Source organism: Hipposideros armiger, unplaced genomic scaffold, assembly GCF_001890085.2.
Source record: "Hipposideros armiger isolate ML-2016 unplaced genomic scaffold, ASM189008v1 scaffold_424, whole genome shotgun sequence".
In the NCBI taxonomy this organism is placed as follows: domain Eukaryota; kingdom Metazoa; phylum Chordata; class Mammalia; order Chiroptera; family Hipposideridae; genus Hipposideros; species Hipposideros armiger.
The window spans coordinates 1,024,672-1,038,145 of record NW_017731774.1 but is presented as its reverse complement, the minus strand read 5'-3'; the positions used below and the strand labels follow the sequence as shown (position 1 = coordinate 1,038,145).

Sequence of the window (13,474 nt, the reverse complement as noted above, 5' to 3'; positions counted from 1 at the left end):
ATAACATTATATTAGTTTCAGATCTACTACATAATGATTTGATATTTGTATAAATTGCAAAATGATTATCACAGTAAGTCTAAACCATGGAGGATAATCATCTTTAGAAGTCTAGTTAACATCCATCATCATATATAGTTATGATTTTTTTTCTTATAATGAGAACTTTTAACATTTACTCTCTTAGCAACTTTCAAATATGCAATACAGTATTATTAGCTATAGTCACCGTGCTGTATATTATAGCCCCATGACTTATTTATTTTATAACTGGACATTTGTACCTTTTGACACTCTTCACCCATTTCATCCATCCCCTTCTCCCTGCCTCCAACAACTACTGTGGCCTCTGTTTTTACTTTTGATTAGCTTTCTATAGACTTTCTACCTTTTACACAGATGCTCTCACTGATCTGTTAAAGATAGCAATATCTTTATTTTTATAAGTGATCAAACACATCAAATAATCTATATGTTCCATTTTTTTTTTCACTTTGGAAATCTCCCCACAGCCTTCTACCTTCCTATTCCATCTGAAATGGTTGATCTGTAGGCCTCCATGAGTCTTCTCTTCACCATCTATTTTTTGGTGAATTCCCTTTACTTTTTTCTTCTCTTGAACCTTTCAAGAGCCCACAGAACCCTGAACCCTGGTTCTTTTATTGAAGCATATTATTGAGTAGCTTCCCATGAAAAGAGTGCATGGAGAGTTTATTTACTTGAACATTTTTGTGTTTGCAAATATCTTCATTGTCTCCTTACATTGGGTTGTCAGAAAAGTCATGATGTATTTTGTCTATGTTTTTCAAATGTCATTTATTTACATAAATAACAAAGATCAATCAATGATATATTGCCCATTTTGTTCGATAACCTTTTGCCATCTTTCAATGAGCTTCATAATTCCTTGTTCATAGAGGGACCTGTCTTTATTTGTGAAAACTGAACAAGGTGCTGATTTACAACCTCATCTGAATTGAACTTTAGACCATGCAAGGAGTTTTGAAAAGGGCAAAACAAGTGGAAGTCTGACAGTGCAAGGTCAGGTGAGTATGGTGGGTTGGCAACACATCCTATCCAAGCTCCAATCATTTTTGACAGGTGATCAAACTTGTGTGTGGTCTCATGTTGTCGCCATGGAACATAACTCCTTTACAATTAACAAGTTCTGGACGTTTCTGGATGATGGATTCATTCAAACTGTACAATTGCTGACAGTACACATTTGAATTGATTGTTTGATTCCTGGTAGGAGCTTGAAAAACAGGACACCTTTAAAATCCCACCACATTGAGAGCATAACCTTCTTCTGATGAATGTCTGCTTTCGATGTCATTTGAGGCGAATCATCATGTTGGGACCAAAACCATTTACACACCACATTGTTGTAAACAATCCACTTCTCATCACCAGTTATCAGTCACTTCAAAAAAGGATCGTTTTTCTCGCGTTTAATGAACATATTGCAGATGTTTATACGTGCCATTAAATGAACTTTTTTGAGTTCATGTGGAACCCAAATATCGAGCTTGCTTACGTATCCCAGCTTCTTCAGGTAGTCATGAACGCCTTAATGATGGATGTTCAATGTTTCTGCAATCTCTCGTGCCGAGTAATGTGGGTTTGACTCGATCAATGCCTTTATTTTGTCATCATTAACCTCGGTGGGCCTCCCTGACCGAGGAGTATCGTTGAGAATAAAATCACCAGCATGGAATTTTGTGAACCATCATTGGTACTGATGTTCTTGTAGAGCACTGTCACCATAAACTTTTTGCAACTTTTCACAAGCTTGACACACGTTCTTCCCTTTATGGAAGTAAAACAGTAAAATATGGCAAAAATGCACAGTTTGGTCTTCCATCTTCAACTTGTTGTAAAATCTCCAAATCTCAACCACATTGCTCAATTTTTTTTTAAATGAAGCTAGAACTGTCAGCTGTCAAATGACATAGCAATAACATAGATACGAATGACTCTAGTGCTTCCAAAAATGAACTAGTGCCATCTGTCGCAAACATGCATCACGCCTTTTCCAACAACCCAGTATTTGATTGAGGATTAGACAGTATACAGTTTTAGATTAAGAATAATGGACTTCAGAAATTTGAAGTCATCTAATGTTGCCATTCTTGTTTCCAATATTTGTATGTGATGCATTTTCTCTCTCTGAAAACATTTAATTTTCATGTATCTCAGCTGTTCTGATTTTTCATGAGGACGTGACCCTATGGTTGAGTCTCTCATTATTTATTGTATTTGTTATTTAAAGAACTAGAAAATCATATCTTTAGTTATGGGCTATCTTTTTGTACTGTGACTTTGATAATTTTACCCATCCTTTTGCTCTGTTATTTCTTTCTGGAATTCGTGTTAACTGGATATTGGGCTCCTTGGATTGATTATCTAATTATGTTTTATTATCCCTCCCATCTACAATGTTTTGAAAAATTGTTCTACTTTCTGGGTTTTATTATTCTACTTCCTAGGTAGGTTCCTCAAATTCATCATCCAGCTTTTCCATCAAAATTTTAATTTCAGTTAAATTTAAAATAATAGGGTTTTTTGTGTGTGTGTGTGCTTTGATTGATACTTTTTGTTAGCATCTTATTCTTATTTCACAAATGGAAATATCTTCTCTTAGCTTTCTAAAACTATATACTGTAGATTTTTAAAACTTTTCATCTTCATTTGCTGTCTGTTTCCTTTAGATCCTACTTTTCTATTTGTTTTGGTGTCTTTCATGCCAGAAACCTATTCTCATAACTGGTGACCTCTGGCTTTCCATATATATTCGACATTAAAGCATTAGAAAGTAGACTGAAAGCTGAGTATTGTGTGGGAGGGGCCCTTTCCATTGGTGGGCTCCAGTTGAGGACGATGGAGTAACGAGGGGCTCTTTTTATTGGGGGAATCCATATGTCTGACAAGGTTTTATCTCTGTGTTGTTCAGCTTCCCTAGGGAAGAATCTTCAGCTTTCAGCCTGGAGTAAGATGATGGGACAGTAAGTAGGATGAAGCCAGGAAGCCCGGCTGCTGTCATTTTGGGGCAGGTGGAAGAAGGAGGAGGAAGTTCTTATAGTTCAGTGTGTGGGTTTTAATTGCTGTGTTTTCAGTTCCATCTATATAATTCCATCTCTTTGCTACTCTCTCTTTCGCTCTATTTGTCCTTTTGGGTAACACCATTTTTTATTCCTTTACCGGAATTGCAGTGGGGTGTGGCAAGAAAAGGAGAGAACCATGGAGGATAACCCGTCTTTATTTAGAAGTCTGAGACAACTACTTTTCACAATCTGTATCAGTCAAGTTCCTTTAGTTTCCATCTAAATAGATTGTGTTGATTTTAAGGAGTGGAATGTATTACTCTCCTTTCCAGACTCTGAGCTGAGTGGTATCTGCTCTCTATATTATTGAGTTTGGTTTCTAATTTCCATATTTTAGGTCATCCTTTGCCTGTTGTGGGCTCATTTTAATGGAGAGAAAGGAATAGGCCAACTTAGAAACAGCTCAAAATGGAGGTGCTGGAAGTGGGATGATGAAAGACATGTGAACACAATTAAATGTTCAAAGTCCCCTTGAGTGCTAAATAGAGATTCTTTGACACTGGGTACTGTAATCAAGTTAAAGAAAAAACTCTGCTGACATGAACTTGTACCTTCATTACTAGGAAATAGGATAGCATTTGAAATACAATTATGGAAGCAGTGAAATAAATCCACGAATCCATGAAGCTGCTACAAGTCTATTATCACTCATAATGGACCTGCATATAAAGAATTTGATTGAAGTCTTTTGGACACCTGTGATTTCTAAATCTATTTATGATAGCTAATGACATTCCTTGGCTATTATTAAGAATATTCCTAGTCCTCCCTAGAGGGAAGAGAGATCCTTAAGGATGCCTTGATGTATAATTAGGAGGGAATGCAGTTATATTTCTCTTTGAAAGTTCTGAGGATAATCCTTTAGCTTGCCAACTGACCTTATTATAAAGCTATTATACTTATGGAAATTGGTGGAGCTTTCATGATCTCATAAGAGCATGGAGAAAGCAATAAATGGGAAGCGTTCCATTAGAGTGGTGCAGCAATTTTAGAATGCCTGATTAGGTGGGGGAAAAAATTATTGAGTGCCTTTTATATGCTAGGCAGTGTGATAGAATTTTAAATGCATTATTATGATTTAAATCTTTGGAATAACCCTATAAGGTAAGTACTATGATTGTGTACATTTTATAGATGAGAACACTGAGATGGGAGTGAGTGGTGGAACTTTCTTTTGAAATAGGTATTTCAATTAGGCTGTGCAGTGGATAATAGAGGTACTCTGCCCAGTCCTCCAGGATCTGATTTTACTGGGTCTCCGTGTGTGTGTGTGTGTGTGTGTGTGTGTGTGTGTGTGTGTGTGTGTGTGTGTGTGTGTACACTTCAATGTGCTTTTACTTCCAATAGTTTCCACCTGTAGCCCTTTTTTGGAGGATTGCACTCAGGATACTGGAGCCCACTTTCCCTAGGGTAGCTTTCAACTAAGAACGTCAGGTATGAGACTGTGAAAGCTCAGATTTCTTATCTCAAACTGGGACAACTGTGAGGTGTTAAGTTACCGTCTTTCCTCAGAGTCGCCTCCAGGGATGAGGCGGCAGCTCCGGTCAGTGGAACTCTGCCTGCGAGTGCTCCTCTTTATCTTCTCTACCTTGATCCCTACTCTCCCTCACGGGTTTCTTCTGAGTGTGCTTCCCGAGTAAGCCCCTTGTACGTGAGTCCTCGTCTCAGGGTCTACTCTTAGAAAATTTATATCTAGGACATAATAATTTTGTTTGCACTAACTAGTAGTTGTGAGGCCACACCTATCTCGCTGGGACAGAGTGAGGCCAGGGTAGACAGAGGGAAGACAGACTCATGCATGCTCCTGTCACCCTGACTTGTGACAGGCACACTATATATGGACTTAGAAGTTCAAACACTTCACCCTGGTGATCACCCATATAATTGAGAGTCAACTTCCTGCTCCAACTTCATCTCCTGTCATACCCCCCCCTCCCTTTTCCAGGCACATGGCCTTCTTTCTGTTTCTTTTTGAATGCCCCCAAGTTCATGATTGCCCCAGGATGTCTGTACTTATTGTTCCCCTTTTCATCATCTAGGTCTCAGTTCAAATGACACCACCTTAGAAAAATCTCACCTGACCACTCTATCTAAAAAAACCTCCAACTCTCATCACGTTAAAACAAAATCGCCTTATTCTGTCTTATTTTCTTTCCAGCATTTATTATCACATGAAATTGCCTCATTCATTTGTTCATTTCCTTGCTCATTGTCTCTTATTCTCCGTTAAAATATCACCTCCATGAGGTCAGGGACCGTGTCTGTGTTGTCCCCTGCTGCATCCCTAGTACCCAGGTCAGTGCCTGTCCCACGCCATGGTCATCAGAGCTGTGACGATGTGACCTGCCTTGAAAGGGCAAAGTAAGTTCCTTTTCCTTCTATGCTTTTGTACTTTCTCCTCTCCATTATGTTGTTTGTCAAGAGTATCAGATTAATAGAGGTAGAAATAGAAATCTATAATCTATCGAAAGCACATAACAAGGAGTGACATGTTACAGGCTATAGACAACACAGATAGGCATCTAGTGCATTCAGAGCAAGTCCACGTTTCCCCTTCTGAGTCTTGGTTTTAGAATTTATGACTCAAACTTTTCTGGGAACAAAGGGGTCACCTTTTTCCTCTCCCTTCCCCCAAAGGTATTTTTTTTTATTCACTCCATCCCACCATAGAAAAGAAAGACTAGCTCCCATTCCCACCTCCTCATCCTAGCCCCAACTCTGTCCCAAAAGGGGATTCAATAACATTTTCTTATTTTTAAGTAGATATTTTGGTTCAAAAGTGACACACCTCCACTTGGACACTTGAACTGCCTAAATCTGGACCAATGGTTCTTGTTCATCGTTCATTGTATTCAAGAGCAATGATGACACTTGCGTCAGCAGTGCCCGATCACATAACTATATGTGGAAAGATGAATAATACCGACCACTAAACACCTGCTTCATTAGTGTGTTTTAAAATGAGAAACAGCAAACCCATAACAAGTCTTAGCTGAAGGAGCCCAGCTCTGTGTACACGGTTTCTGGAATTTTGCAACAATATTGTTACTTTATTTCTGTTTATCAATGTCATTGTTTCACTGTCAGCGTGTTCATGTCATGAGGTCCTTTCTTCTGAAGAATTTGAGGAGGGTTGACATGAGACCTGAACAGTCACAGGTCACACAGGGTACAGGCCCATCTAGGGAAGGGGCCAAGTGACAGGGCCTTGCCTGCAGCTAGAGAGGAAGGAAAGAGGAAGTGGACTAATAAACAGAGGTACTCCGAACCCAGTTGTCAAGCCAACGGTGAGACCACAAGGAAACAGAGCTTGTTGTTAGTTAAGGCTGGAACATGACATGACACGAGAGGAAAGAGAGTATCACTGGCCCCCATCAAGATAAGGAAAACAACATAAAGATGAAAATGTGTTACTGAGGGCTTTGGACAATGGGCTGCCCATTGTACTTTTTATTTACTGACGTGTCCAACCATGCATCCATTTATATATTAGGTATTTCTTGAGCAATTATTTTGTTTCATCTTGATGAGGATGCTTGCTTATCTGTTAAACTATTTTTAGTTTACCAGCTTCTCCCAAAGGTACTGGCAATTGAACCATTTTACAATCTAAAGAGTTTCTGTAATAGACAGCTTTTTTAGCCTTCTCAGCTGCTTTTGCTGGCTGTTGATCTCTACTGGGGAGCTGAAGTAGAAGTGGTAGTGAGAGAAGAGGGGGTGTGGTGTTTGCAGCTACAATGTCGTCGGGGTATGAATGGACTGGGCATGGGACAGGGTGATGGGGAAGAGGAAGTGTCTCTTTTGGTTAATTCTGGCAAGAACTCAGGTGAGCCCTATACAAGGAAAGTTTACATCCTGTGGCCCCAGCAAGCCTCTCTGTATATACGTAGCAACATATACCCTTTGACAGCAGGACCATCCAAAGACAAGGCTGTTTTGAAAACGTTTGCTGCTTTTTGCCTGCTGTTTCCTCCTGCTCTCCATCTTCTAGACACACAGTGGAATGGAACTTCCTGGTCCCCTGTGGTTGTGGGGGCCATATGGCTTATTTCTAGCCAGTGACCTGAGCTGAGAAGTGGCATGTGGCTCTTCTGAGCTGCACCATTTAACTGCAGGTGTGAGACCTTCCTGAATGTTCTCTTCCCTCTGCCATTGGCATCCGGGAACACTGGAATTGGTGGTTGCTGTGTCAGCCTGAATCCTGGGGTGAAGAGATTCGGGGAACAGCACCTCCTTCCATCCCCTATCTGACCTGTGATGCACAGGGAATGTGAGTGAGAAACAACTTTGTTGTAACCAGCTAAGATTTTAGATTGGTTCTTACCAAGCAGCCGCTTACCCATGCATTCTTAACAGAGACAATATCACTCCCAATGGGATGAAAACTGGTTCTTGGGATGGGTGAAAATATATAGTATATACATACTGTAAATAAACGGATATATAGCATATCTGTGGTATTGAAATTTCAAAGGGGGATTAAGGACAAAATGTCTAAAAAGACTCCTTAGGGAGGTGGTAATGAAAAACAGGTTGATAAAACTCATCTTCCTTATCTCGAATGATATAGTTACAAAGCACATAATCTGTCTTTTTTCTGTGTCCCTTTATCTTTTTTGCTCTTTCTATGTTACCTCTAGAATACTTTTAACTTACCAGTGCCAAGACGAATATAGGTTTGAAACTGTTTAGGACAAGCCTATTCTTAAATCTTCTGTTCCTTTGTCCTCTTAAATTTTTAAATATTCCAGGTATATTTTTGATTTGCGGCTTGGAAAAATATTGGGCTGTCGGAAGAGTCATGATGTATTTTTTTCTCTGTTTTTTGTTGCAAAAATGAGTCATGACTTTTCCGACAACCCAATATGTTCAGTCTACCCAGGGTCTTCGTGGTCTCTTGACTTCTCTTGAATAGAAGCGTCCTTAAATTTTTCTTTTTTTTAGTTGAGCCATCCTGCCACCTGTTGGCAGCTCAGCGGCAGCTCACCTTGGGCCGGGACTCAAACCACTGTTGCTCAGAGCTCACACTCTTGAGCAAGCTCTTAACCAACTGAGCCACTTGGCCAGCCTTTAAAGTTTTCTTAATGTTCTTTCATAGGAATTACAAACAAAAAAAAGAGCCAGGGACAGCTTGTGTATGCCCAATTTTTCAGAAGTTCATTTTTCCTTGAGGAATAGTAAAGGAAGAAGCACATTGAGTCTTGTGGTCAAGACAGTGAGAATGTTTGGGCTTAGAGTGCAAAGTGAATCAAAGATAGCTTTTCTGTCATTAATACCTGACTAAAAGAGTGATTTTTGAGTTGAGAGTGGCAATGCCAAACACTACTAGCTCTGTAAGCAAATAGGGGAGGCAGATATCCATGGGGTACCTACCCCTGGACAAAATATCTCCCCAACTAGAGAACGTTGTCTCCTGCAGGATAAAGCAAGGGAGCCAAATGTAAATGAGCCCCTGTAACTCAAAGCTATTAAACAACCCAATGGGAAGTAAAATCCTACTTCTGGGGTAATGTTTTGGAGATGGACCAGTGGTCTGACGGATGGAAGGAGTAGTGGGGAGCATTATAAGATGCTAAAGCCTAGGCAGAATGTGGGACCATGACAGGGCCCCCCTGTTTGTTCAGGTGATGCTTTGAAACTTGAGGTGACCCCTCGGCATACAATTATTGCTTAGTAAATATTTGTTAAAGGAATGCACACATCAGGGTATACCTGTCATCAACCATCATGATTCCCAGGCAGAACGGCTAGACCGTGAGGATGTCTGGACCTGGAAGCAAGCGTGGAGTGATAATTGGGGAGTGGGCATCCTGTGGGCCCTTTTTGTTTTCTCTCTTTGTCCACTGCCCCCTGTAAATAGGCACCTTTTCTTTTTTTATCCTGGCTGGTGCTGAACATTTAATTTGAACTCTCCCCATGGGTGGAGACTTCTTTAGCTAAATTTGGAAGGCCTTCTGAAACAACTTCTCTGTTCTTTATTCTGTTGTTCTACAAACCTTTGCTACTTGAAGTGTGGTCTGTAGACCAGCAGAATCTGCTTGATCTGAGAGCTTGTTAGAAATGCAGAATCTCAGACTCAGCCACAGGCCCCCTAAATTAGAGTCTGTTTTATCAAGATCCCCCAGGTGTTTCATCTGCAAATGAAAGCTTGAGAGGCAGTGCATGTAAATGATTATAAAGACAATGCATTACCTCTTGTAAGTAATAAGACCATAAGAGAAAAGAAAGACTGTATAAATAAGTAATTATTCACATCTTTGAGCTAGGAAAAGAAAGCTTTGTGTGGAGTGATCCCCCAGAGACTCCTACCTCCTCCATCTAGTGAACCAGTCATTGGCACCCCTTTCTTTGAGGTGAGATGTCCCCATTAGATGTGATGTTCATAATGCTGATTGCATCAGAAAGAGAGCTGGGCCATGTCTTTATGAGGACAATATAGTAAGAGGAGGGTTTACGCTTTTCTCAATTTTAAACCCACTTCTGCACAACTATTGGTTTTGAAAAGGTTAAAGACAAATCTAATAGAAACTTTCTTAAGAAGAATTAAAGACTGCTTAATATAAAGATAGATATTTTATTTGGAAACCAATTATGGTCAGAACATTTCCTAAACTGAACAGTTTATTGCTCATCTGAGCACAAGAACTATCCAGGTACCACATGTCTTATTGTAGGAACTTATAAGTGCTCATTATGGGTCAATCAAGGGCTATCCTTTACAGAGTGGTGGTTCTCAAACTCGAACACACATCAGAATCTTCTGCAGTGCTCATTAAAACACAGGACTCCATCCCTAGAGTTTCTGATTCAGTGAGTCAAGTGGGGCCTAAGAATTTGCATTTCTAACATATCCCCGGGTGATGCTGATGTGCTGGTCCCAGCCATAATTGAGAACCATTATTATAAAGAAACTTCTTAAAAAAATATCAGGCCTCTTTCATTAAGGTGGGTGATCTCTGTCCAGCCCAAGAGCCAGCTTCAGTCTTTGATTTGACTTCATTTAGATTGTTACATTATTGTTGGTTACTACAACTTTGGCCCAGGAAATCAGACTTGTCTTGGGGGGAAGTCTGATAGAAACTGTAAGTTATCTCTCAAAATCTCTCTTCCTTTTGTCTATAGCATTAGAAACTTTGATATTTAGCTGGGCGCATGGCTGCCCAGAATAGTGACTATATTTTCTCGGCTTCTCCCACCTGGATGGGGCCATGTGACGAAGGGTAGTCCGTTAGATGTGGGCAGAAGTAATGTGTGCAATTTGGGGGTCATGCCCTTAAAGGGAAAGTCATCTTCCATTCTCCTTTCTCCATCTTGCTGCCTTGAATGTGGGTGTGGAAGGTACCATCTTGGACCATCAGGAAAAGCTAAGCAGATATGCTTGAGTAGGACGCTGGAAGGAGACTGGGTGCCTGCCTTCATGGACCTAGCGTGCCACCCTGAACTGCTAGTGGCTGGACTGTTAGGCTAGAAGTAATCACCTTTCTTACTGTTATTTTGAGTCTATGATCCAGAAGCCCAGCTGATATTCTAACTAATGCCAGAGGAAATTCTGATTGTTTTATTTAATAAAGAGAACCTCTGAAAAGTGTTCAGGATACACATCCACGAAAGAGTTTCGAAGAGCTGTCGGGAGAACCTATTCTTCGTTGTGTTGAGTTCTCATTTTTATGTGCTCAGAAGGAAAAATTACCTACCCAGTTAAAAAAATAATTACAAAAAAGAGTAAGGTAAAGCTGATAGAGAACAAGGTCTTAAGAGGCTTAGTGTTAATCCTTATCAAAATTCACAGAAATAGGATCTGAGCACATTATGTCTATTATCTATATTCTTTTCAGGCCATGAGCAATGCTTATGAGGTAAAGCTGTAGAGCTATGAAATGAGGGAAATATCTCAGTGTACCTTGATTTGAGGAGGGAATTTGAAATAAAGTCTTTCGCAATAGCTTCATGGATAAAATAGAAAAATGAAGGTTGGAATTCACTATGATTAGACAGCGTTGCATCTGGTTGATCACCTATACTTTAAATGTGATCAATGATCCCATTCTAAATGAATGTGTCATTCAAGTTATGTATGAATGTAAGTCATAGAAAACCCAACTAACAGTGATTTAAGCAATAAAGACACAGCTATTTCTTATAATAATAACTCTGTAGATAGGCATAATAGGCTGGTTCTGAAGTTCCACCATCTTGATCATGCTGACTCTGCCTTCAGGCTTATCACCCCTTGGTCACCAGATGGCTGCTATGGCCCCATGCATTGCAATCACATTCAAAGGTAGAAGCTGTGGAGTAATCAGTATTAAGTGAGCACATCTTAAGTTGACCTTGCCTTTTCTTCTAAAACGGGAGCAAAATAGTTCCGCACACTCTTTCCTCTTTGTAGATGCCCTTTTATGTCTCACTAGCCATCACTAGCTACAAAGGAAGCCGGAGAATTTGGCTTTTGGCTTTTTGTAGCCTCTATAATTAAAAGAGAGCAAGGAATAAGGAAGTTGGGAGAAGTGGCTATTGGATAAGTTGACCAAGTATGACTGCTACCCTGGGAAAGAAGCCTTTAGGGGTATTTGTAGGGTTTTGTGGTGCTAGTAGGAGGAGACCATTTATCAGCAGCTTGAAAAAAGGCACACAAGTTATGGCTATAGTATTCTCCAGTGACACCTGGTGAGGACAGTTAATATCTTAGATGAGAGAATTTGGTTTCAAGAAGTATATTTTTTCCTCAAAGACAAAATCTTTACATACAGATGCAACATAAATTACCTAAGCACAGAGGCAAACCTGGTGTGACATCAGTCAATGTGAAAAAGCCATTGGGGATTCAGTCGGTCACTAATTCCAATACGAGTAACTGAGAGAGAACATCTAATTAAATTCACAGAAATAAAAATACAGAAATTGTGAGTAACTTGACTACAGATAATCTTTCTCCTTCTTTTGTAATTTTGTCTCTATTGCTATTACTTGTTTATTCATTCATTCAGGATAGCTTCATCGAGTGTGTCCTATGTACAGGACGTACTCTTAGACACGGAAGAAGCCGCCATGCAAAAGATAGAAAACAACTAAATATGTAGAATAGTTATTTAATTAGAATGTGTGAAGCAATAAAAAGTCCAAGGGACTATGAAGCTGTACAAGTGGAGGTTTGACTTGATCTTGGGGATACAGAAAGATCTCTGTGAAGAAGTGCTAATGCTGCTGAGACCGGAAGGATGAAAAGACATTGGCTAAGCAGACTCACAGGGAGCAAGCAGCTACAGGCAGAGAAAGCCTGCACTTTTGAAGGTGCCGATGTGGAGAGGAGCAGGGTGAGCTGGAGGAAATGAAAGTCCTCCGTGGTTTTCAGAGTGGAACTGGGAGGGGGCGTGGGAGGCGGGATGGTATCTAGAGATGGGGCTGCAGAATTGTGCAAAGACAGGTCTTTCACAGCTGTATGGACCATGATTAGGTCATCGGTCTATTCTAAAAGCATTGGAAGGCATTACTGTGCCCTGTAGAAAGATCCCCTTGGCTGGTATATACGGAATGAACTGGAGGGGGCAAAATAGATGTAGAGAAACTGGTCTGTAAGTTCTTGACATTTGAGACATAGAGATGCTGGCGCTTGGACTTAGGGGGTTGAGAGAAGGAGAGAGACCTAGAACTTGGAGATAGATTAAATGTGGGGTGAGGGAGAGGAAGGTGTCAGGACTGACTCCTCGTGTTCCAGCTTTTGAAACTGAGCAGATGGTTCTGCATTCACTGAGGAAAAACATTGGAGGAAGGGGTGGAGGTGGGTTTGGGCCACCTGAGTTGGAGGTGCCTGTAAGATATTCAAGGAGCTCTGCAGCTGGCAGGTGGACTGATGGGACTGGCACTCTGAAGAAAGGTCTAGATGGAGATCAGATGTGTGGTCATCTGCTTAGAGATGGTGAGAAACCAGGGCATGGCGGGGGGAGGTTGTTGAGGTACGGGGTGTGTCAGCCGGAATAAAAGCAGGTCCAGGACCAAGCCTTGAGGAGCCACTATTCAAGTTTGAGATGAGGAAGAAGACCTGACAAATGCCACTGAGGGGTGGGATGTCTGGAGGGCGGAGGGAAACCAGGAGAGCCTGGCATCCCGGAAGCCAGAGAGGAGAGCGTTGCCTGGAGGGACTGGCCAGTGCTGTAGAATGTGTTGCCCCTGCGTGGGGTTTGGTGAACTGGAAGGAGTGAAAGGCCTGCTCACCTGCCCCTCATCAGAAATCGAAATACTTTCTCCTAAATTGGGTCTGCTTAATGAAAATGTTTAAAATTCCCTGTTGTCAACATTTAATTGTATGAGTTTAACCTTTGCTCCGTTTCAACCTAAATTACTTTCAGTGATTATTATCCCCCACCCCCGTT

The 13,474-nt window shown here is 40.7% G+C and overlaps 1 pseudogene; it reads right to left on the bottom strand.

Moving 5' to 3' along the window:
* Positions 1–12,552, bottom strand: part of LOC109394436 (28S ribosomal protein S15, mitochondrial-like) — a 100,079-nt pseudogene extending 87,527 nt beyond the window's left edge.
* Between the last annotated feature and the right edge of the window lie 922 nt (positions 12,553–13,474).